At 37.6% G+C, this 25,804-nt stretch overlaps 1 protein-coding gene across 4 annotated transcripts in view; it reads right to left on the reverse strand.

Moving 5' to 3' along the window:
- LRBA (LPS responsive beige-like anchor protein) overlaps window positions 1-25,804 on the reverse strand; it is a 373,887-nt gene that overhangs the window by 62,570 nt on the left and 285,513 nt on the right. The window lies entirely within an intron of this gene.

The following is a 25,804-nucleotide window of genomic DNA, read 5'->3' on the forward strand; positions in this document are numbered from 1 at the left end:
TATGTGGCTTGCATTTGTCCTTCCCCAGAGACACACAGAAAATGTAACTGGTAAGTCCATAACCATTTCTTACTACAAAGTTGGCTACAAGCAAGTATTGACATCAGGAGGCATCGCTGAGTTATCCACCATTTCCACTTTCCCCCACCACACCCCTGTATTTATTGTTCTCATTTAGAATGTCTCCTACTCGGTTAAGAGGATTCTCTCCTGCAGAAAAGTCATCAGCATCCTGAGGCCAAGACAGGGAATGAAAACTCTTTCTGAAAATCCTCACATACAGCACCAAAAGGAGGCAGGAAGTTCCCTCCTCCCTGAAATTCAGCAATTCCTCTCCCAGTTCCTCCAGCACTTGTTTGCATGAAGACTGACAGTCTGAATCTGGAACCTATTACCCATGGAAGCACAGGCTGTTAACCACACAGCTGACAGTTGCTAAGTCAAATTAGTTCAAATGAAGTTTTCTGTTTAAAAAAAACCAAACCCCAACCGCCAAACACCAAAATCCCACAAGATAGGACTGCATTTCAGAGTGCACAGTGCTGTGCACTGATTGTCTCAGCGTCCCACTCTGCCAAGATAACTTATTTTTCCCCTCAGAAGTCTAACGCAGGGACACTGCTTCCAACACTTCAGCTAACTTGCATTACTCCGAGCCAAGGGACTTCTGCGTGGCACCTCCTTGAGCCTTGTGATCACAGCCTGAATGTCAAGCGTTAGCAAAGACAAACTGAAAGGTCACAGGACTCCGCGCCTCTGAAAGGATGGCAAACAGTGATTCACCTTTTATGTTACAGATTCTTTCCCTTTAAGAGGTGCAAAACACACACCTCGAAACTTCCAACAGGGCAACATTTGCTTGCCTTTGAGGTTGTACGAGCGTTTTAAACACTGAAGCTTGAAACAGGCCAAATTCTGAAATTCAGGGAAGTACTGGAGTACACTTATTCAGCAGTGGGGTTTTAGCTTACTTATACCTACTGAACATACAGCTAGCATAATCCTAATGCAACATACAAACTCAGTGACAGCAGTGAAGGTCATGAAGTTTTAGAAAGCACCAAAAACACGAACTGAACTTGCATCACTAAAATGCAAAAAAAGATTTATGTGAACACAGACAAAACTACCCTTGAAATGGCTTTCAATTAAGTATTTAGGCTGCGTACTACCACTCCATCGAATCCTCAAAGTTTGAGCCTAAGCATATTGTTTGGTTAATGGCAGCACAACACACTTCAAACTGTGAGAAACTAGTGATTTTTTAATGTATTTTACATTTAAACTGCTTGTACATTTCTTCCTTCCCTAAGACTTACTCTGTAAGCCCTAAAAGTGAACTGCTGCTTTATTTTTGCACTCTGTTTCAACAGCTTGCAGCATTTATGCTGTGCTTTGATGTGTCAGTTGTATACCCAATTCACAAGAGCTGTGATGATCAACAAGTATTAGTATGCATGTAAGAGGAGACAGAAATGGTTGCAAACACATGGTCTTCAAATCACTGCAAACAGCACAAGCAAACATCTTAGAGGAGTTGTAGAGACTAATCTAATTTGTCTTTGAAGCCAGTGGTGGGGGGCAAAAAAACGCTCCAGAAAAAATTGTTTAAGATTAGGAAACGGTATGACAAAAGGTCAAGGAATTTAAAATTCAAAACACAGTTTAGATGCAAGTCAGGCAGAAAAGTTATTTCAATCTCGTCATTTGACCTGTCTGCTAATTCACGGAATAGAACTATTCTAAAGCTTTTGGGAAACAGAACACAAGATTTACAAAGGCAATTAGGGTACATCTGAATAAATCAAAAAGCTACGAAAATAGGAAACAGCACTATATCATCACATGGGACAAATGTGTAACCCACTCTGGGGCCGAGGTGCCCAGATAAGAACAGGATTTGCTTCCTTCAGATAACTATGAACAGTGAAACCCTGATCTTTTATAAAGCCATTCTGAGGGGCTTCTTAAGATGACACTACAAGGTGTGTTTGGCAAGTACATCAGACTCCTTGGAGCTGACATTTAACTGGAATGACAAAGGAGAATCATCATTTGACTTTGAGAATGACAGAGAAAGGGAGAATTTATGCATCAAGGACACTCAGCACTTAAAAAAATTCAGATTTGTGGAATATACTATTCGGAAATGAAATGCTCTTTACAAACTTGCTCAAACACACAGGTTCCCATTTAACATCTTGTTCTGACACATTTGCATAGAAAGCTATCGGGAAGTCTGGATCCAGACTAACTGGAGCTCAGGGTGGCTCACCTATCAAATACCCTAGGACCAGAGCTACCAGTTCCCTGATTAAGGAGAACACTGCCCCAATCCTGTTTGTCATTCCCTCTTCCAGTGAATCCACTGAGTTGTCTCATGGTCCCTGGGAGGAGGTTGGCTAATGCTGGAATTCACAACAGAACAAAGAGCTCTTAGGAGTCAAGTTCAATGCTTAAAAGAAATCAAATTGAAAATGCATTGTATTTATAAATTACTTCTTAAAACATCCATCCTTAGAAAACACAAAATCTGTAATTTTTTATTCTAATTTCATGATGTATTGCATGTTGAGTTTCAAACAGCTTTGTTCATAATGCTTTCTTGTAGACAGAGTAATTTTTTCTAGATTTTATTCCCTTCTTTCACCTAACCAGCTTCAAATTTCCACTGACAGCTGTACACAGAAGGACAAGTGATATATTGAGTATATTGAGCATGCTCAGGAAACCAAGGCATAAACACCTCCAAGTGCAACAGACATTCTGTAGCCAGTTGAGAGCAAACTTTTCATAACCTTTATATTACTCTGCCATGAACCATGTTAGTGGGAAGGGCATAGGAGATGAATACTATGACCATTCAGAGGTTAAATGCTGAACAAGCATATGGTCAGTTATTAACACTTTTATTAACTACATATTCTCCAGTTATAAGCCAAATAAGATGCTAGAAAACCCCAGAATTTTCCCTTAAATTAACAACATAGTTTTTTCTTCATAGATGTGCTAAAAAAACCCCACATTTAGAAATGAAGTCAAAATATATTGTAGTAAAACAATATTTAACTCCCATATTCCAAATTTCTACTTAATTCAGAAGCTGAACTCCCAGAGGCAGCTCTTGCTCTCTAGTAGGGAAACAACCAACTATGACATTACTTCCCAGGATGGAAAAAAACCAAGCTTAAAAAAAATACAAAACCAAAAAATAACCCAGCACAGTATTATGCCATGTTTTAAAGTAGCATCAACCAAATTACAAGGTTTTAATCAAACAACACTCTAATAAAACTATGTACCTGTGAAGTGGCAGGCAGCTTTCTTACCCAGAGGACACCATCAGGCCCTTGACTCATCAGAGCTGTAAGGGACCCTGTGTGCCATTTACTCAAGACTTGGGCTCAATGATCCTTGAGGGGCCCTTCCAATTTAGAATATTCCCTGAAACTGTGCCTTTACCCAGGAAAGTGGAAGGAACCCATAGCTGTACAGTATCACCACCTTCACACCACAGGGCACTTACTGCTGCGGGTACCTCTTCCAACCTCTGCCACCTGAGGTGTGGAGGTGCCCTCCAGCCTCCGTCGCCCCAGCGCTGCAGGTACCACCCTCTGTCACCACAGCTTTGCCCCGCAGGGCATACGGGAAACCAGCTCTGCATTTTCAATTCTACCCCTTAATCACCCCAGGTATGCGCCAAACAGCAAAACCCCCTTTTTTGCAGCGTTTGGAAACACTGCGAGCTGGCGGGCTGGGGATGCCTCCCCTCAGCGCTGCAGCGGAGCCGCCGCTGGCAAAGCGCCGCTGCCAGGCAGGGCCCCGGCGGCTCCGGGCCCGTGCCCAGCGGCGGAGCCGTGGCTCCGAGCCCCGTTCCCGGCCAGGGAGGAGTCAGGGGGCACTGGGATGTGGCGGGGGAGCAGCCCCGGCGCTAATAAGGCGCTCCCGGGGACCCCCGCGGCGGCTTTCAAACCTGGCCCGCTTCAAACGGTGCCACCCCGCGACGGGCAGAGGGTGATTGCGATAAATGACCGCAGTAATTAACTCTGATTGGGAAGCACCTGACTGGAAAGAGAGGCGAGGAGCCGCGCAGCCGACGGGCTGTCCGGCAAGGCAGGCTTTCCTCTAGCGCCGTGTTTGTGTGTGCGCTAGGAGAGCTCTGCCTTTCAAATAGGTACGTGGGGGCACTAATGAAAAGCAGCTCTCGGCCCAGGGCCTCCCCGTGCACTCTCAAAGGGGCAGAGAAGAAAAGCTTCAAAGTAGAACTAATTTACTTCATCCAAACCCGGCTCTGGGCAGCCTGCAGTTTGTACTGACACCGCGACAAAATATTGCTCAAAAAAGAGAAGGCTCGTCTCTTTTCAGAGGGAGGTTAAACATTTTAAAAGCACCTGCAAGTTGTTGGTCTGGGTTTTTTGTCTTTTTTTTTTTTTTTTTTTGCTTGGTTGAGGTTTTTAAATTTAATTTTATTTAAATACAGCTATTAAGGCCTTCATCAAGAAAAGCAACCTTTCAATTTTCGTTGCCAGATTGTACAAAGCCTGAACATGTTCCCTTCCCTCTAGTGGTGGGAGCTTTATTTTTTTGGACTGTGGAAAACAGCAACAATTACACTTCTTTTTTTTTTTTTTTTTTTTTTTTTTTTTTTTTTGGTGGTGGTAGGGAATAGGATTGGCAATCTCCGGCAGCCCTTAGGCAGGAAACACATTTGCTGTGTGCTGGCTCTCTCTGCCACGCTATCTTGCCACTTGATTTTACAAAGCAGAGCTCCAAGGAGTGAGGGCATTACTACCTGCTGTTTTACAAGCAATCAGCAATTCATTGTGCCAGTGCTGTCCTGTACCTGCTGAGTAAATGCTTTAAAAAAGTTCCACTAACTGCCCAGTAACAACTACAGTATGGTAGCAAAAGCAATTCACCAAATGTTTATACTGAGTCTCTGATTTATTTGACAGCTTTACACCTTCAAGACATGATATAATTAAATGTTTTGACAATGAAACAAAAATTGTATAAATTAGAAAGTCGTTAAAGATGTACAGTATCTAAAATGAAAACAGTGCAGCTATAAAAGACAATTTCTAAAATGCTTCTATAAAATAGACAAAATGTATTTAACTTTTTTATCCTTAGACTTTCTGCTACTGTATTAAACTGTTACACATCTAAAAATTCCTAATTTAATCACTCTATGAATGCCATCTGAGAAGATTACAAATGCAATTCAGTCTTATTTTAGAAAGGTAAACAAATCATAGCTTAAGCAGAAATAGTGGACCCAAAATACGACACTTTTTAAAGTTAAAATATTACGCATGACCTTAGTTTTTTGTGTCAATTGCTGTTATTTTGATAGTTTCAAAATAGAAATCAACAGCTGCCACAATGTCTTATGGGACAACAAACAACACTGTGATGATAATCCTGCCCCTCCAAGGCACTCAGTTCAAACCTCAGACAACTCTTTGTGCCTGTGTAGACCAGCGAGATGCAAGCTGGCACTTCCTATCATAGAGAAGAGGGCACACATCGCAGCAGGAATCCTGAAAATGGGATTCAGAAGGTCAAAAACTTGCTGTTTCCCATGCCTGTGTTCAAAGACCAGCCCAGGAGAATGGCAGGAATGACTAGTCATGCTATAAATGAAAACAAGCATGTTAAAAATCAAATTTTAAAATTGAAACCAATGTCCATATACTATGATTGCTCACTCTAAGGTCACTTCATATCTTTAAAATGCAGTTTCATTATCATTTTTTGGTAGTATGTGTATAAAATGTGAGCTTACTGCTAGCCTTAAAAGCTAATTGTTTAAACAATGTATAATTATATAACCATTATTTAAACATTAAAGCCTTTAAGCAACTATGCAAAAACATTTAGAATCAACTTTGTAATGCAGCTGAAGAGCACTGTTGTTCTGAAGGAAACTGTAATCCAGCAAAAGGTAACAATGACCAGTTGTTTATAAAGACCACTGAAATGTTTGGGAACTAGTTCACATTCTCATGCTATGTTTATGTTTCCATACATCATCCTTCTCCTTGAGAAGATAGCTCAAAAGGAAGAAAGACTAGAGAACAAAATCTTGTTTAAATTACGCATGGAGACGTCAGGTAATTTAACAAATCGAGACAAAAAAGGGATGCCTGTGTATAGCTAAAATCATTATTGCATTAAATCATTTTCTACTCTCTCTCTCTCTCTCTCTGAGGGACCCATCTTTGCAGCGAGGTTTATATTTATTTTGTATATTCAGCTTTGCCAAGAACTTCTAACTCCCAAGCGAAGAAAAGGAACCAGAAATACAGTGCAAATGTAGAAGTACACTATGTATAAATGTTACTGCAGTCTTGTCAATCAAAGAACAGACACAAGCTTTGCTTAAACGTGTATCTTAATGATTGGCTCCCACCCTCTTCACACTTGTCTTCCATTGCATTGTAACAGAATACAACCCAACATAATATGATGCCCATAGAAAATAAATTGGCGGCAATGGGACAATTCCAGGACTGCTATAGTGGGCAAATGGATAAGAGTTATTCATCAAACTGTTCATTAGGAGGAGTATGGCTGCAATGGGCTGTGTTTCTAAATAGAAATCTCTTTTTTTTGCCTCACACTCGTAAATTACTGAAGCCACATAGCACATTTCCGTAACGATGTATGTGATAAGAGAATGTGGGGAAATTGTTTTCCCTTGCACCTCTGTGGAAAAAGGTTCAGGAAGTCACCACTCTGTTTAATCAAATGTTTGGGTTTCAATTCCAGATTCCGTTCTGTGTCTGCCTTCCAACTGGGGTTTGAAATAACTGATGAAGACAACAGTGAGAATCAAAGAAAAAATACCTAGAACTCCTTAGAAAGAACTTATTCTCTGCTTCGTTATTGGTACAAGAGATACCTGGGATAATTTGAAATAGTCACATTTGAAAAACTTTCATTCTGTGACAAGCTGGCAAGAGAATTCTTGCCACACAAGGATTAGACAGGGTGTGTTTGCTACCAAACGGTCCGAAGTAAAATGAACTTCTCTGAGTGGTCCCATTGAGTTTTTGCTGTATTTAATTTGGGAAGTGGCACTTTAGGTTGAGTACAGAATTAATGCAGAATATTCCAATTGTTTATTAATGTAATGCTAGAAGCAATTTATTAATCCTCCATCTTAAAATGTTCTCAATTCTCTAAATAACTTGTTTGGTTTTTTTTTCTCCAGGATGGAAGTAAATTCAAGTGGACATTTTATAATTAACCAAAACATCAAAATAATGGGCTTTTATGCAGCTACCCTATGTGGGTAGATTTTTTTGTTTTTATTAAATGTAATAGTATAGCACATCCTGCTACTACTTAGTTTGCATGCACACATCCTAAAATCTTACTGGAAACATTGTTCAGTATTAATATAAATCTTGCTATTGTCACTCCACCTAGAAAATGTTGTAAATTACTTAATGAAATAATTAATTGTGAAGTTTTAGCTTAAAAAGAAAAAAATTATTCCTTGTCTCTCAGAACAAACTTCTATTATAGCAATTCTGAGTCTGTTCCAGGAATCAGGTGACATGGAAATACACACACATAAAAATTCCATCTTACTCACAAAATTTTTAGACAAAGTCTTCTGGTGACTTTATGTACTGGCCTTGCCACTGAGATGACAGAATTTGCTGGGCATATAATTCAATGTCATTGATACCTTAAATTCTTGTAAATCAGTTATGTTAATCCCAATTTTTATTGTAACAACCATCCTCTCCAGTTTCCTCTCACGAATACAAACAATAAAAAGGCCAGTGCTTTTCCCCAGGCAAAAAGTGACTTAGATTACATTTCATTCTTTTGTATTCTTTATTCACAATTTAATTGTGGCAATGTTCATGTTATTTTACTCATAAATATTTCTGGAAAAATTCATCCTCTAAATGAAGACAAACATACCAAATGATCCCACACTTTTCTCACAAGGAAATGAAATATCATAGCCTGCAGTGTTGATGGAAATGACATCCATAGATTCTGCTACCTAAAATCTTTCTCAGATTTTAAAGTGTTTCAATAAATCCCCATTCACCATTAAAAAAAAAAAAAATCACAACTCTGAAAATTAACAAAATTGTAAAAGTCTGAGAATTGATACTCAAACAATCTGAATCACAAGTGCAGAGATTTCAAAAAGTTCTATTGCAGCATTTTTTATAAACTTATTTTAGCTTGAGCAAGGTCCCCTCCTGCTATTTACATACGAAATATATACATGATATAGTGGTAAAATCTAAAACTTCAACACATCCTTTAAAATGTACATTCATAAAATCCCTAAGCAGGTAGTCACAGGGACTTCTCATATAACATAGTAAACACCTTACATAATTATGTCATTCCTGCACTGTACATACACTAAACAAGCCCTTTAGTTTTCTCCTTCACAAAAATACACCAGGCCACATTATAAAGATTTAGCATAGCACTACAGAAAATAAGGGAAATGTGCTATGATTTATTAGCCAATTAAATGCATAATTACTGATTTATCCTTCAAATTACATATGAAAAGCCCTATTGTTGTGAGCCGAAATGAAATTTTTAGTGTATGATTATGGGAAATACTAAAAACTCACAAGAAAAATGTCCAGCTTAGTGTGTGCACACAAATAGAGATATAGAAGAAGACAAAAACCTTTTACCTGCACAAATGAAAGTGTATATATGGGAAATAACATTATTATCATGACATGATGAGAACTAAAATTAATGATAATTAATGATATTTGACATAACCATATCTGTTTCTGCTGAAGTTAAGATGTTAGCAAAATATTTTTCTGGACATTGGAGGACTAAAAATACTAAAATGCAAAACGTTCTTAAAATCAACTTGTTAATTGTTGTTAATTTTTAAGTATTACAATTATCTTATTGGTCTGGGCATGGTTATGTGTGAGAAATTCAGTATCACACTCTATGAACAAAAGGAAAAATACAGGTGCTTGTAGAAAAGAGATTTCTTAAAAGCTTGTGACTCATTTATGGACAGAAGTTCCACCAGCTGTCTTGTGTTTTGGTGTTTGTTTCCCAGACACTTCATTGCCACTAGATAATAACATTACAGTGTAACACTTAGTATTTAGTTCTGCACAAAACTTGTCTGGGCAATGCTCAAGCACCCAGTGAAAAACCTTCAAATGGGGAGAAGATTAGGAATTTTCAGAACTACCAGGAACAGAGAGCAATGGTGACTGCCAAACCATGGAAATTCAGCAGAATGTGGTAGTGTCTGACACACAGGCACAAATCCTGTCTGACCAGCACCTGCAATGTCAGGAGTAGGGGAGAGGGAGGAAAAGAAGAAAGACCTTCCCTCCTCCAGTAAGACTGCACAAGGAAACCAAGAGGAGGAAGGAGAGGGGCTACACTGCCAGCCCCTGAAAGCCACAATTCATTCTTTCCAGTTATGCCAGAGTTAAGAAGTGAAAATCATTACCAAAAATTTTGGGCCTCAAAATACAGTGTAATTTTTAATTGCCTAGGTAAATTTGAAACTTGAGAGGTCACATTTTCAACCACCTATCCACAGAATTAGAAAACTGTTCAATTAGGAAACTGATAAATGACAAAACTTAAACTTCAGCAAACTAACAGTTTCAAAGGCAACAGCTTAAAGAAAAACACAAACTATGGCAAAATGCAAAAGCCTTAAAGAAAAAGTTTACTGGAAACTACAAGTAAAAATGGATTGTAGACTAAATTCACTTCATAACCTAAAGATCCTTCTACATAAAACAGTGGGGGGTTCACATTATATTGAGTGAGACGTACACTAATGAATATTTTCAAAGGCCTTACAGCTGCTGTTCCACTCAAGGGAAACAAACTGTTTAATACAGCTGGTAAAAAGCACATAATTAATAAAAATATGAAAACAAGAAACTAGGTTTACATTGAGCCTTACGTTAATCTCTGCCTACAGAGGGGTATTAAATGCAAATATTAACAATAGTAAGATTTCAAAAACTTATTTCTTTTATAAAGGACTTCATTAATTCCATATGTATGGCAAGCTTGTACTTTTTAAATACCTAAATCCCAAAGACTTCTCCTTTAGAAAATTCCTAATTTTGGCAAAACAAAGTCAAAACCATGCCACAGAGTGATTTTGTTTCTGAATATGCAAAATGACTCTGTATTCCTCTGATTAGACACTTGATAATGACTAATACATACAAGGAGCAAAATTATTGTAAGAAACTAAAGTATAATTTACACACAATCAAGAATATCCATAATAATTCATAATACAAGTTAAAAAAATATCCATAATATCCATGTCACTGGATCTGCTGAGGCAGCATATGCACACCTGCCAGTTCATTGGTGGAGCTGCTTCAGCTGCAGTGTCACAAGGAATAATATCTGGGAGAAGCTGAAATTACAGATAAGGGAAGAAGAATAAGAAGCAAAGGACACATAGGGAGGAAAGCAGCAACTGGTTTCTTAAAGCTAATTGCTTTAAAGATGAACTTCCATGTCACAATAATTGCCAAGTCTATTCTGAGAAAAGCACGAGGTAGTGTTAGAGATCTTCAGAACACATCCTCAGCGGGACAAGGCCCTTTTAATGTGGCTTATGAAAATATATATACCTGTTTCTTTAGTACTTGTTTTTAAGTACTTAATCATACAAAATAATTTTAGTGTCTTTTTAAATATGCTTCACAGATGTCCCTTATTCTGACTTATCAAGAAGAACATAAATTAAATTCAGACCAAGAAATTACATGCAAGTGTTAATATGAGAGTTAGCAAAATACACTGACATATTTTATAGCTTACTGTGTATTACACCTTCCTAACTAGCTACATAAACTGAAAATGTGCAATATTTTTAATTAAGTAAAAAGACACAGTCTTAGATCCTAAAAACATAGCCTTTATAAAACATGATGATTCAAGGATTTTGGTAGGTAAAACTAAACTACGGAAAAATCTTTACGTATTCCTTCAAACACAGAGCAGAAACCAACTTTCTGTTTTCTCACACGTGTCACTTCAAATTCCAAATCCAGACATTGGAGAGAATGTGTGTGTTTTTAGGACTGCTACAGTATGCTAGGAAGCTACTGTTCCTCTCTATACTTAACATAAACCAGTCCCTGAAACAACTAACTGAACATAAATTAAAAATGTTGTCATTAATATTATTTCACTCTGGAATCTCCATTATTGAGAACAATGGGGCACAAAGCAGAATATACATTCTTACATTGCTTTGTGAAACTTGGCATCTGTCAGTGTCATATAAAACACATCAAATAAGCAGCACTACCAGTTTTAGCACAAATATTTAAAGTAGTTCAGTATAAACTTTACATCCAAATAAAGTCTACTAATACCCAGCAAGCAGTGGCACAGCTGCATTAGCTCATGTAATGTTTCACACATGGAAACCAAGATGCAAGATTACCTCATTTATGGTAACACTCATAAACTACACAGTACACAGTAAACATGTCTACCCAGCAAATTAAAATATCACTGCACTATGCAGCAGCTGAAGCTATCCAGAACCTGTTTATAATCCAATAGAAACAGAAATTTGTCTTCAGTTCTAGAAACAGGGGGGAGGGGGGGGAATCAAAGTCTAAGTAAAATAAACTGCACTGCAAGTGTCATTTGCCCCAAGACTTCCTGCTTCCCACAAAAGACATGCAACCATTCTGGAGATCAAAGGTCATGGCTTTACAATAGAATACATTGTAAATAGGTTTAAAATAATTGAATACAACTGCAAACCAAGGACTCATTTATAGCTTGCTAGGAAAAAAATATAGCTGTTTTAAGTCATTCCCGTATATGAACTGAAACCTGCATTATAAAACTGCATCTGCTTCAGAACTACCAGATCACCACCTGCATACCAGTTGGATTTGGTCATTCCACAGCCATCTAAATAATGAAATGCTTCTGAGTAAATTACATGCCACCATTGTTTTGATTATCTTCCACAATGTCTGGAGCAGCACGGCCGTAACTGCTGCCAAGGGACTGGGTGCTCCTCAGCTTTTTTAGGATTTGAGGCTCATCCCTACATCCCTATAGAAGTGACAACCGCTTTCTCTTGCTGTAGCATCAAGCATCGGCACAAATGCTGGAAATATTCACCTGCAAGAGGATTTCTTTCTTGTGCTGTACTAATCAAACTGAATCTACTTCTTACACAGTGCCTGGGACGGTGTCTGTCTAACCAGGGGGGATGACACAATGTTTTTGTCCATTCTGCTGGTTTCCAAGATTCAGGATTACGTGCCCCAATCAAATCAGAATTTAGCCTGTGCCCAGAGGCACTGCCAGCATGTCACCTATGTGAGCAGTAAACCTGAAGTTAGGGATGTAAATCCTAGGTACTTATATCTACCTACTCTTCTTTTTATTTTTCAATCACTCTCAGCATCTGCTGTGGCAACAAAGCTATCAAAAATAACCACATATTCCTCTCCAATTTCACAAACTCGTTTTTATTCAGTAACAGAAAAGGCCTGTTTTTTCAAAGGGGGTTTTTTTTTCCGAAAACAGCTTATGAGCTGAAACAACTCAAAATTTTTTTGGAAAATGAGCATGCACAACACACACCTTACAATTTATTACAGCTGTTTTTGCAGACCACAGACTCATTCACAATTTACAATAGGCACTATTTTTCAACCAGCCAAAGCAATTATGTCATACACGTCCACATTCAGTATCAACAAGTAAAATCTTTAGAATTATGACAGTTAATAAAAGCTCCTACAGCTCTGCTCCAAAACCCTGCACAAGTTTTAATGGGATAATCCTCTGAAAGCAAACTATCACCTGAAAATTATGTTTACTAGGGCTTATCTGGCATGCAATCTGCCTCGTATTAGTAAAGCTCAAACACCTCCCTTCAGGGCATAATAAATTTGGAGGTTTGTTGGGATTTGTAAATATATTTTCTATCTCACCAGGATTAAAAGCAGGAAATAATTCGATGATATTTACTTATCTCTGTTGTTAACCTTAGTTACCTCTATTAGACTAGCAATTATACCACTACAAAACCATAATCACCAGTCACTGCAAAAAGACAGTTCATCCCCAGACTGAATTGATGCTCATTTTAACAAGGACACATGAACAATTAACTACTGCCACCTCCTCAAATCAGTGGTTCTCAACCTGTGGTTTGCAGATGCCTTTGGTCTATGGAATATTTCTAAGAGACCACAAAGGGTAATTAAGGCAAGTCTCGGCTTACTGTCACTCAGCTGAAATTTGCCATCCAGGAAAATGTACCCTCAATGGAAGATTTTATGGGGTCCCAGAAAAAAAAACTGTTGGCAAGTCACTGCCATAGATATTTTCTTATGTGACAGAAGTAGACCTTGGAACTTCTACAATAGTTTTGACCTCTTAACTCCTTCGGGTGAAGAGTTTTCGCAACAAAACTGCAAGTCTGAAACGTTCAGGAATTCCAGGGTAATGTGATTTCTGGGGGAACATTCACCTCTGGAGGCAGGGTCTGGCAGATTCATTGTCTTTTTTCAGTTCCTTGTTCTGGCAGTGCTTGTGGCTGTTAACAGAAGCCTACTGACTACTTCTAGGCAATAAAATCAAATTTCACCAAGGAAAACACGTCACTGACAGTGTAAGTCTCAGAGTACCCTCTTCTGCCCTGTTACACATTATTTATTCTGAGTGATAAATTACACATTTTGCTTGGAAAAATCAAAATCCTTTATGTAGGCTACTCCAAAACAACCACTCACTCATAACTAAAAGGAATTTCTGGTTTTAAAAACATGTAATGAATTCTTTCCCACCTTCTCCCATCAAAACAAACCAGCCTCACATACTCTGTAAGAGAAGAAAAAGAACCCACCTAGCCATATTTACATATGTTTCCATGTATATTTACCCTCTTATGGAAAAAGTATATTGAATACTTCACCTTAATTTAAGAGAAATTCGTATCTAAGAGGAAATATGGCTTTAAAATCTTCAGCAATATAATGTATGTATACATATATACTTTTAATATATATATGTGTCAATTTTTTGGTAATGCACTTTCTTATCACATTGGTCTTCAGAGCAAACTTCCCTTTCCCAATCACTTCATGGAATGTCAAATAATCACACTGGGCATAGACAGACAAATCTGTACCTTTGCATTAACAAAAAAGAAATAATATTGAAAATCCAGAGTCCATTTATTTGTGTCACAGGAAGACTGGGAATATCTACATCAGAGCCCCTCAGTCTTTAGCATATTGGGACCCCATTAAAAAATGAAAAAGAGTTTAATGTCTCATTTTCCTCAAAGAGAATGGTTATGTTATTTTTCAAGGCATTTAAAAGAAAAAAGATTTTTGTGTTAAACTCAGCTTTTCCTGGAAAGATGGATTTCATTCCTGCTACAGGTCTGACATCTAATTCAACACTAATTACTCATTAGCCAATCTATATTTTTGGTGGGTATCTAATTTGATACAAAGATTTCTCAAAGTGTGATTAGTTCCATAAATATTTTCACCAGCTTTCATGGTCAGGTAAGATTTGCTGATGTTTCAGCTGCAATATTGACTTAAGCAGTTTCTGCCCTGTCACACCATTTCTAGACTCTCCCTCTTGACACCCAGTTATACAAACACAACTGTCTGCTGGGCTGAATGGCAAAGCAAATGAGAACTGACCCAAACTAAAATCAACATTTTGTCTTTTCTTTCAGAATCTGCAGAATGCTTAATACTCTGAAAAACGTCACCTCCTAATACTTTCAAAATAAGACACTCATAGTCAGCAGGGATGATAGGCAAGCATCTTTTGTCTCCTCTGCATTTATAAAACAGAAATAATACATTTGCCTCATCACATGGAGGTCATGTAAAGGTAACTTAGTAATGTCTGTGAATGATTTAGATACTACTGGGCGAATATCAAAGAAAAGGCCATGTAGGAGGTTTTTTTCAGAAGAGAGCTCAAACAGCCTGCAATAAATAGAGTTTGAAGCTATTTAAATGTAGCAGTATGGAGAAGGAACAGAGCAATGCATTAAACGATTAATTTAATGATCTGTCCATCTTCTAGACAGAATAAAGTCAGCATAAAACAACAGCATGTGATCATTTAGTCAGACATAATGTGTTGAGGCATATGCTTAAGGGAAAATATTCACAGGATACAGGTATAGCTTCATTTCGTTTTTCAAGTACTAGAAGTCCATGAACTTATTCCAAAGAGAGGGAAAAAAAAACCCTTTATTGTATGACATAGTGTATGAACATGTCTCTATGCCATCTGCAGTTGGTTTCCAATCTCATTAAAAAACACAAAACACTAAGTAGTGTAGGACCACAGTTCTGAGAGAATTCACAACCAAAATACACTTTCCTAATGTTTTCCTATTGCTGCCTTTGTGGGAAGTCCCTTCAGCTACCAAAGCAAACAACTGAAGGATGTGAATTCAGACATGTAAGGTCAGCACATGACCGCCAAGCATTCATGACCCCAAATTAAGAGGTATTACCCTCTATCTACTAATCCTTGGGTCACAAATGTACAGCCTTCTCCAAGAACATTAAAAATTCCTGAAATTCGCTTACACCCCGCTGCTTGAAAGATGGAAAGCTAACATGCATGAAGTGATCAGATAAGTGAAAGGGGCAGTTCTGTTCTCAAATACCGTATTAAAAATTTCATGTCTTTCAGTCACCTTTTCTGTTAAAGAAGACCACTATGATTTTACACTAGGATAATACAGAAATACAACTATCCCCTGAAAATAAGAATTTTGATTTCACAGATTCTAACATTTTAAACCCAGAATAGAACTTTAAAGGACAATGAAAACAGAAGCAGCATTCATCTTAGTAGTAAATGCAATCAGAAGGTATTTCTAGTATAATCACACCACATGGGACCCACAAATTAAGTTCTACATTTTGGCAGGGTGGCTTTAGCTTTTAAAATATGAAAGATTATGCTTATTACTCTTAGTGTTTCCACAACATATAGAACATGTAAGAGGCTGCAAGCCATTCTCTTTGTAAGGTTACACAAAGGTTTTTACTGAGAATAAAATTCCAGCTTTTTTTGCCATCTGAATGTTTATGTCCAAAATCTACTTGTTAAAAGTAATAGCAGCACCTGCATTTCCCATACATAATTGTTACCAAAAAAAATTTGCACTTTTTTTTTTAGAAGAAGCTACTTCAGGAATGAGTCCTTTGTGGAGACCTAAGTTGTGTTAATCTTTTAGCTGTCACTTAAAGCTCACTACAAACTTCATACCTAGTACATGAACCTAACATTTCAGGAAGATATCATATATATTTCATGTTAGGTTCCTGAATTAGGATCTCCATGCAACCACTGGAGACAGTAAAGCTCTCTCCATTTATCAATCCACCCGTATCTCTGTCATTTTTGTATTTACAGATAGTACCACACAAAAAAAAACCCTCAGGAAAACTGAACATATCTGGCCATATCTACTGATTCCTGTGTGTAGTTTCTCATTAATTTCTTGTGAAATTCTCTGCTTCTCTGCCTGTATCATAGCTTTCTGTCAGCAAGCTCCTCTGCCACTATTCATGTGCCACTACCCTCTTCAGCCTCTTTGCAGAAAGCGATCTTTGGACTGGAAAACCCCAATATGTGACATTTCATTGCAGTCTACAACTGTCTGTGACAAACATAAATTTTCAGAACTACTTCAGTCGGGTTTTTCTCCTTCCTTACTCTTTCACTTCTTGTTACATCCTAAACCTCATGATGAAAGGAGCAGGAAAAAGGGAAATCTTTCAGTCAGAGACGTGTGATTAAGAAAGAAGCATCCATCTCTAGGAAACCCTGTGGCTCACTTCAGGGAATACCAATGGAATACATTCCTTACCTTCCTCCTGCACTGGGACTTGCTCTTGTTAGGGAAGTGACAAAACTGACATATAACAGAGATGGCCATCTGGCGAGACCCAGCCTGCCAGGCGGTTTTATCTGATCCCCGAGCATGCCTGCCCATCACCAGCCCAACTACACGGAGGATAATGTTTATATATGCTGCAGGACAAGGGTGCATAAAACAAATCCAAATCAGCAGGATTTAAAGCACTGGAAATAAAACTGAGCTAATGCAACTGTGCTGATGTAGCCAGAAACAAAACCGATGCTGAGTACACAGAATTTATTCATTTCGAGGGCACAGCCCAGCTCATGTCAGTCTCCTACATAGCCACAGTATCAAAATGGTAGCAAAAACAACACAAGCCAACACACTACTTACACCTTGGGTACAAGGGACTATAAATGGGTCATTATCAGGTTAGATGACATGTCCCATGAGAGGAATCTCAGCACAAAGCAAAATTTCTCATTAAGTGGTCACCCGTGGTTACAACAATACAAAAGGAACTTTCCTCCATATTTGGGAGAGACACATCCAAACCCAAAATAATAAACCTAACTCTCTTACAAACTTATTCTAAAGTTGCAAACTGCAACTGGTGCACAGTTCAATAAACAAGAGTAAGGCCAGAAAGGAACACAATCTGCCAAAAACCTGCAAAGAGCTTGGATCTGTCCACACTGACAGCAAAACTGGGCTTAAAATGGATGAGAGCTAAGTTTGTATGCAGCTTTGGAATGGCTTTTACTCATAGCTTAATTCTGGTGTACGCACAGCCCAAGGGTGTGCCTGCATGATGGGAATGCAGCAGTCTGAAGGGAGGATATTGACAGTGCAGACGTCCAAATCCATGCAGTAAAGGCTGCTTCATGTGCTTTTAGCATCTTAGAGAAAGACTTAAGAAGTAATTGACTACAAATCAAAGTCCTATGAGATTATGCAGCAAATATTAATTTTTAGGTCATTTATATTCGTTTAGGCAAATTGTACTATGAAAAGCCTGTTGTTAAAAAAGCTACCCTGTGATTTATTATGAAAGCAGAGAACACTCCAGCAGCTCCTGGAGCATGCTTTCACCGTCCTCCACTCCTAATCCTCATTACAAAGTTCTTATTCTGCCTCAGAAAGCAGATGGCAAGAGATAATGTCAGTAACAATTAGGAGGCTTCACTGCCCTTAAGGACTCTTCTGCTATACATTTGTAATATTATTTTTCAGAGATTTTTAGAAACAGGATACTTTGAACTATTTTATTCTAGTATGTGGTTTGGAACATCCCCAAAACAATTACACAAGTTTTGTTTTGGTGCGTGGGGTTTTTCTCCTTTAAACAATGGAGAATTTTGGGGGGTTTATTAATTAAAAATAAACATTATAAATGAAGCTTCCAGCATTATTTTCATTCTACAGATTGCAAAACTAAACCCACTTGAGTTTCCTAATATTTTAAATCAACTTCCTCTAAACTACTTGCATGCTGCTGAACCTTTCATGTTTTTATGAGTCCAGTTCAACTCTCACTAGCAACTAACTTGGATCACATCCAACACTTCTTTTTAAACTGTGCCTTAGAAAACCCTTTCCATTTGGGGAAGGACCAATACAAGGGACCTCACAAGAGTATATAGTATGTCACTTCATCAGTGCAGAATTTTGCTTATGACCTATGTGAATGCCAGTTATACTTTTGTTATTATCAATATCGCTATTGCGGCTTTACAAGCTGTTGCTTTTGGTTAACAATACTAATCTACCTAAATAAAACCCAAATAGAGAGTAAGATTTCAGAATGAAAGAAAAATGCTGAGATTTCATATAATTTTTGTATTGGAGATTTATTTTGTAACTTTAGTGTTTAAGATAAAGAAAATTTCTCCCAAAGAGAAATAATCCAGGCTATCTGGTTCTAGAGCCTTCTCTGAGTTGCCTAGACATTATCTTTCCATAGATATACCCTCCACTCTCCTCCTACAAAGCAGCTACATAAATGGAAGGTATACCTGCTCTCTGGTGCTCATTAAAGTTCCCCCCTTCTAAAATACTATTCCTCAGATCTTCTACAGATCCCTGGAAATGAGAGCTCCCTAACATGTTTCAGCCAAACTGAACCAAGATAGGCCGCTAAAACATTCTTTAAGTACTTAAATGAACCTGGAAAGGATCAGGTGAGCACAAGCATGGGAAACTCTAGCTCTGATGTTTTTACTAATGGTCCTTTACTTCATGCTTCAAAAGCAGAACAATTGTATTGGTTTAAAATGCAGAGTATAGAGTATTTGCGGCTATTTGAGAATGAAATAAGGAAATTAAAACTGGCCCTTTATTGGATTTGGTTCTGTAGTTGACTCTGTACCTCACAAATGTTACTAACATAGATCAACAGATCAGCAAGTATTTACTTAAAGGGGACTTTGGAGCTAGCACAAGCAGCCTTTTAACTAATAAAGACTGAGAATAAAAATTACAACCCAAGAGATCTGGGGTTGCTTGAATTCTTTCAAAAAGAGAAACTGGAAAAAGAAGTCACAGTCCTTTATCATTTAAGGGTGGACCAAACACCTGACCAAAGGAACCGAGTGCCCAGTACATCTATGACTCGTGAGCATGACCTGGATTGCCAAAAACCTGCATTATTTTTGCCGAGTACATTCTCTTTTCTTGACTGATGGGCTATAGTTTGGCCTCTCCTTAAACCAAAAGGGCTACACCTGAACTTCCAATTAAAGGATAACAACTGGCAGATGTGAGGGACCATCTAGCAGGAGGCTGATGCTGAGCAGATGGGCTGGGGTGCAGCAACCTTTTCCATCAGTTTCCACCCACTGCTTTTGCAAAGGCACATAATCGCCGGGAGCCGCCTGACACTGCCCTTCCTCAGGCAGCAGCACGATACTCCCTGCAGAGCACGGAGCTGCTATCACTAAACTGGGACCTGGAACGGGGCTAACTAGAGCTTGGCTAGCTCCACAAGCCCACACTGCTCGCTGCTGCTTAATGAGATAACTTCGAATGAGCAAACAGTTTCAGAGGTTTCCATTCCAAAATGTTTGTACTTTCACTGCAATGCAGCTGACTACACCATTATCTGTGCCTGTGCCACCAGTGGGAGAGAGAAATTGTAAATCAGGCCCCTAAAATAATAACTTTTGTTAGAAATAAGGCTTTTTCATGGAGTTTCAGTTTGAAGTACAGCTTCACAAACATCTGTTCCTGAACAAAGAGACAGTTGGAGAAATTTGTGAGGGATAGGAAGAAGAGGTGGGGAGCTTTCCTTAGTTACATCCTGTAAGCGTTAGAACCGTGTCTTCAGGTTTTTCTTTCTATAAAGCCTGAAAGTCTGTTCTAATGACTAAAACAACATTAATTTGATACGGTTAAGAAAAAGATACTTCTATTTATTAGAGCAAGAAGAGGTGAGTACTATTTCTGTCATATATTTCTCTAGAGCTTGTCTTAACCACTGAATGTTAGGCTCTCGTATTTCACATTACATGTTTTGTACCACGTAACAAACGAAATACCTTTTTATTTGTATAACCATCCCTCTCTGATTTCTGAGTACTGTTCTTAAGTTCCTGAGATTAATTATACATTTTTGGGAAAATACTACCCTGTAGCAAAATTAAATTTATCACTTCATGAACAACTTTTATGTCCTTATGTTACGAAATAAAGAATGTCATTTCCTGATGCATCTTCTCAGCTACACACCTACATATTGTAAGGTTTCCTTATGCTCTCTCTTATCTCCTGTCTTCTAGGAATGAGAAACTCTTTCCTCATACAAGAGTTCCTCCTACATCCATATCATTGTCATAAGCTTTCTCTGTACCCCAGATGGTTTTAGCAACATTACTGTTCCTCATCCCAGGAGTGGAGTCTTGCCAGGGAAAAGCACTGAAAGCAAAGTCTCAGCTGACTCTTTTTGTATCCTTCCATGTAGGGCACAGATGGCCAGGTTTCCTCAGCCCCTCCCCTTCTTCAGCTGAAAACCACAGCTCCATGTATGCAAATATTACCAAAATCTCACTTTCTTTTCCAACACTTAGGATGGAATCTTCTCTACACTGAACTCTATTATCAATACTTTATTTTGAACTACCCACCAAATTCAAGTTTAGCAGCATTATTTTCACATATGATCCATAAACAGACACAAAAACAAACCAAACAACACCATAGCCTACCGGGTCTCTCACCAGTACTTGCATTCATTGTATGCAGGTCCTGACCTCCTTACAAGAGGAACAACTTGGATATTTCTTTGCAAGGCATCTTCCAATCACAGACTGTGAGTTTCAGTGAATGGAGTAGGAAACTGCCATCTCTTTCACACTTTTTTTCCTCCCTTACACTACTGAGCTTGTGATGCAATTTTTCCATGGTTATAAAAATCCTTACTACGTTTTCAACAGTATCCCTCAGAACCCCGTACACAGGAAGTGCCCAGGCACAGCACACACAGAACAGACAAAGAGAAGACAGACAGATTTAGTGAACACCTGTTAAATGGGGCAGTGGCTCCAGCACAATTGTTTCCCACTTCATTTCACACAGTAATAACTTTAATGTCCTCACGGACTCGCTTTCAAATACCAGTTCTACAACATCAAACAACAAAAGAGCTGAAAGCAAATTTAATTGTCCAGATTGCTTCCAATCAACTTTTTTTGGATAAAAGCAAATTTACCTTCCTTAGTTTTCTTTTTTTTTAATAACTGTATCTACTCAAACTGTGTAATTATTCAACGTTTTATAATCTTTCCCCACTGCACAACATTCTTCTCAATGTTTTAATATTTATCCTTGCTATGGTAAATCTCCACCTCCCATTACTTTCTTTAATGTCCATAGTTTTAGTTTAGGCTTTGTTTCTTTTTGACTCTTATACATGTATCCAGTCTTTCCTTACTATTTAATTTCTTCTTGTTTAATTTTGCTCTCATTTAAAATACTTGTACTTTTTAGTTTTACTCCTGCTCACCTTGTTTAGTTTCAGACTTCACTAGGAAATACACATTACAGATAAAAGTGTAGTGTCCTAATGATTAGAAATTATTTTAACTATTTTTTAGAATGTTATCACATTATGCGATTTTTTTCTAAAGATGAATTAGGCTAGAATTATTTAATACCTTGAATTTTTTGAACACTATAATGTGTTTTTTGAACTAAAATTTTGATACCAGCTTCTTTAACTGTTGTTTTTCCACAGTAGCAAAGACAAACAGATTGTCTATGATTCCATTAATTTTTCTTCATTCAGGAAAACTGGCATCTATCCCACTTCCAGAAATTATTGAAATGCAAGCATGTGTGGACTTTTCTTTTAATAATTTTACACTGTTTACATTCTCGAAGTCCAGAGTTTGGTTGTAATTTCTATACAGTAACTTGCACAGAGTTTAAAGAGATGGTAGGAATTGCAAACAAGATGTAAAGAAGGAATTGTTATGGAAAGAACAGACTTCAAAAACTCTGCTTTCTCTTCCTTTTTACAAAGCTGCATTGGACAGAAAATAGATCAATGCTTTTGATTAGCAAATGATGACCCACTACCTAGATTACTGTTTTCACTGAAAAGGCAAAAACCCAGTTTCTCTACATCAGCACATATATTTTACTATGTATTAACTTTGTCCTACAGATGCATCTCTCCAGTGTATTCCATCATACATATTATGCAAATCCCATCTCCCAGTATTAGCCTATTTTGCTGTATTACGAAAACCAAACTGAATGCTTTCAGCGTTCTTACCTTCTACTCAAAACTATGGCTTGGGTTCACTTTTCATTACTTCCTTCATATTATTGAATATATTTGACTCTATACAGTAGTCTCCTTTACAAATTAAATCAATAAAAATTCATACCTGAAAATTAATAAAGCCAATATTCCAACAGAATGGGATTTAAATAAACATGAATTTCTGGCCATAATTCTTAGATGGCACTTCAATAAAAATAAGTTATTCTTATACATGCAGAGTCAACTGTACACACAGAAAAATTAGTCTACATTTTTTATTCCCAGATTTTCAGAATCTTTTCTAATAGGCCATACATCACATTCCATTAGAAATATTTCCTCTCTGCTTTTCAAAAATGTCTTGTATTGAACGATTTTTTTATTTTCCCTCCAGAATACCCACTGCCTAGGTTTTCACCTGCACCAATTTCACCTATGTGTGGTTATGCTGGCATTGTTAATGTTCTTCTACACTTATCTCCATATGAAATCTGAATAAGGTACTTCAGAATCGGTAACAAAAGTGTCACTCCCCTCCCATTCTATGTTAATAATCAGATCTGTACATGATCTAATTAAATCCAAAGACTGGTTGCAATTACCCAGGTTTTTTTTATTCTAGCCTGAATACAAATGTTTCTGTGTGAAAGACAACAAAGGTTCTAACTTTTAGGTAGTAATTATAAAAGTGAAAAAAATCCTGCACAAACACAGACGATGAAATTGTCATATGTGTGCTGAGCTGGCAGGAGATGACCCTGAGTGGTGCAGGAACACAGATTTACCAATGCTCCACTTAGCTCAAATGCAAAAGCAAACAGCTTTAAGCCAGTGCTGGTATTCCACATGGTAAAACTAAAAGGGACAATCACTAGAACTGCCCACTGCAGTCATGGAAGCGCTTCTCGAGGAAAGGAGGAATCCTGCTGCTTCATTCACACACCAGCCTACATTTCCTTAGCTGTTTAAGAGACCACCTGTGCTCCTCTGCCTGCTAAGTGCCTACACAGTGGAGCCCCTGTACTTCCCAGCACTGCCTTGTTTCCATAGATTAGAGGGCAAAAAAAAAGCATTAAACAATATCATCCTTTTATGAAATCCAGTATGACAGCAGACTGGACCTTCCACACCCAACTTTGCTGAAGAATACTATACCTGGCTGGAATCAGACTGTTACATTTCTGAGATTTCTCTGGATGGAAATGTTTATTTTGCCTGATACAAGGAACCTTCCTGTATAAACCTTTTTTCATAGTCACATCTTGAAAAAACATAAAATGGATGTAGCATGGTGCTTTAAGATTCACTGGCAATAGTTTATGTTTAAACAAATAGACATTTTAATTGCATTACACACATTTATAGCATAGAAATAAAAGTATTTGTCAGGAAAAGTGAAGTTACAGATTACTTTTAAACCTATTTTTTCTATAATAATTTATGGAAGTGATTTTTGCTAAAAATTATAATACTTGTAGAGTTAATAGACATCCTCCATTCAGAGGATACTGTATAAATCTTGTTTTGTATATAGATTATAATCTTCAAAAAAAAGCCACAAGAAATCACCAAATATCAGAAACAGAAATGGAAGTAACAGTTCAGTGTATTTCACGAAGTTAAGAGTCTGAAAGAACTGGCATAGAAATTCTCAAATTCTGTAAACATCCCACGTCAACTCGGATTGCTGGAAGCACCTTCATCACTCAGTGTACACAGGTCAATCTGCATTCCAGTTTTTTAACACCATATCCAATCCCACTAAGACCAGAATTTCAAAGTAGGTGCTGCACACATAACAACTCTGATGTTGCTGGTTAAGCCTGGTTTACATTTTACCTTTTTTCCTTCTCTCCAATGTTTTTAACATACTGAATGAGCTGTTATCAGGTATATACACCTAATAATCCAGCAATCTCTCACTAGTAACCTGCACTTGTGAGCCTTAATTCACATAGTTCATATCACATTATGATATGATTTGCTGTGACACATTTGCAAATACACAGCTGTGGTGGAACCAGGAAAAATATCACAGAGAGATTACACAAAAAAGATAACAAAAAAGTCCAGTACATTCCAAGTTACAGGCTTTAACTCAGTATCTCTATTTGACTAATAGCAATAGTTTTAAGAGTCTGAAAGTAGCATAATGTTTTGTGAGTTGGATGTTTTTTCATCCAACTCACAAAACCTGCAGTCCTGAGCATTGCTGTGTTAGTTGGCAGGGAATGTTGCTTTTTCAGTGTAGCCTGGTGTAAGGTGGAGGTGCCTGTGCTAAAAAGTAACGCCCCATAGCGACTGATAATGATCCTCTAATTCTCACTGTAGATTTTTCTTACCTTAGATGGTTCTTAACACTGATTCATTGTGCTCCACTAAAATTTGTATTAGGGAAAATGACTGGCCTACCCTTCCTCTCCATTTTACTTTTCATGCCATGGTTACTTTGTGTATAGCATCTTTATGTATTTAAGCATTTCATTTGTTTCAGAAAGCATCCCAGCTTCCAATCACTACATTTTCAATTATTTGAAAACTGGATTTCGAAACTTTTAGTCCAGCACAGTAATCTCATCACTTTTCTAATTTGTCTTGCATTTTCCCCAGCATTGAACGAAACGGATAAATCCCTAATCATGAAAGGACTAACGCTGCAATAAAGCACTAAAATACTTAAATTGAGATATATTGTGAAAAGCTGTCTTGACAGACCTCAACGACTTCATTATCATTGAAGCAATCTAATTCTCAAAAAGCTGAGGCTCATCAAAGCCGTGTGAAATTTAGTTATTATCTGTTGATTAATAGTTCTGAATTAATTCTTACCAATTCAGACATCCAACTTTCAATGACAGGACAGAATAGATTACTCTACTATTCAGAACAGAACTTCCTTATTGGGATTTTTAGCTATTCTTAACTATCAGTGGGAAACATAGGGCCTTTCCCTGGGTTTCACCTGGTCTTTGTCAATGTCTAACTTTTCATGCATGATATGAAGGGCATTTAAAATTTCTATCAGCTTGAATGGGGTAATTATCCCTAACACATGAAATTAAATTTCTAAAAAAGAAAACTGTTCTAAATGAGAGCACCTAACATAACTAAGACTCTGAAGCCAAGAA

The sequence above is a fragment of the Corvus moneduloides genome, chromosome 5 (genome assembly GCF_009650955.1).
Source record: "Corvus moneduloides isolate bCorMon1 chromosome 5, bCorMon1.pri, whole genome shotgun sequence".
Classification (NCBI taxonomy): domain Eukaryota; kingdom Metazoa; phylum Chordata; class Aves; order Passeriformes; family Corvidae; genus Corvus; species Corvus moneduloides.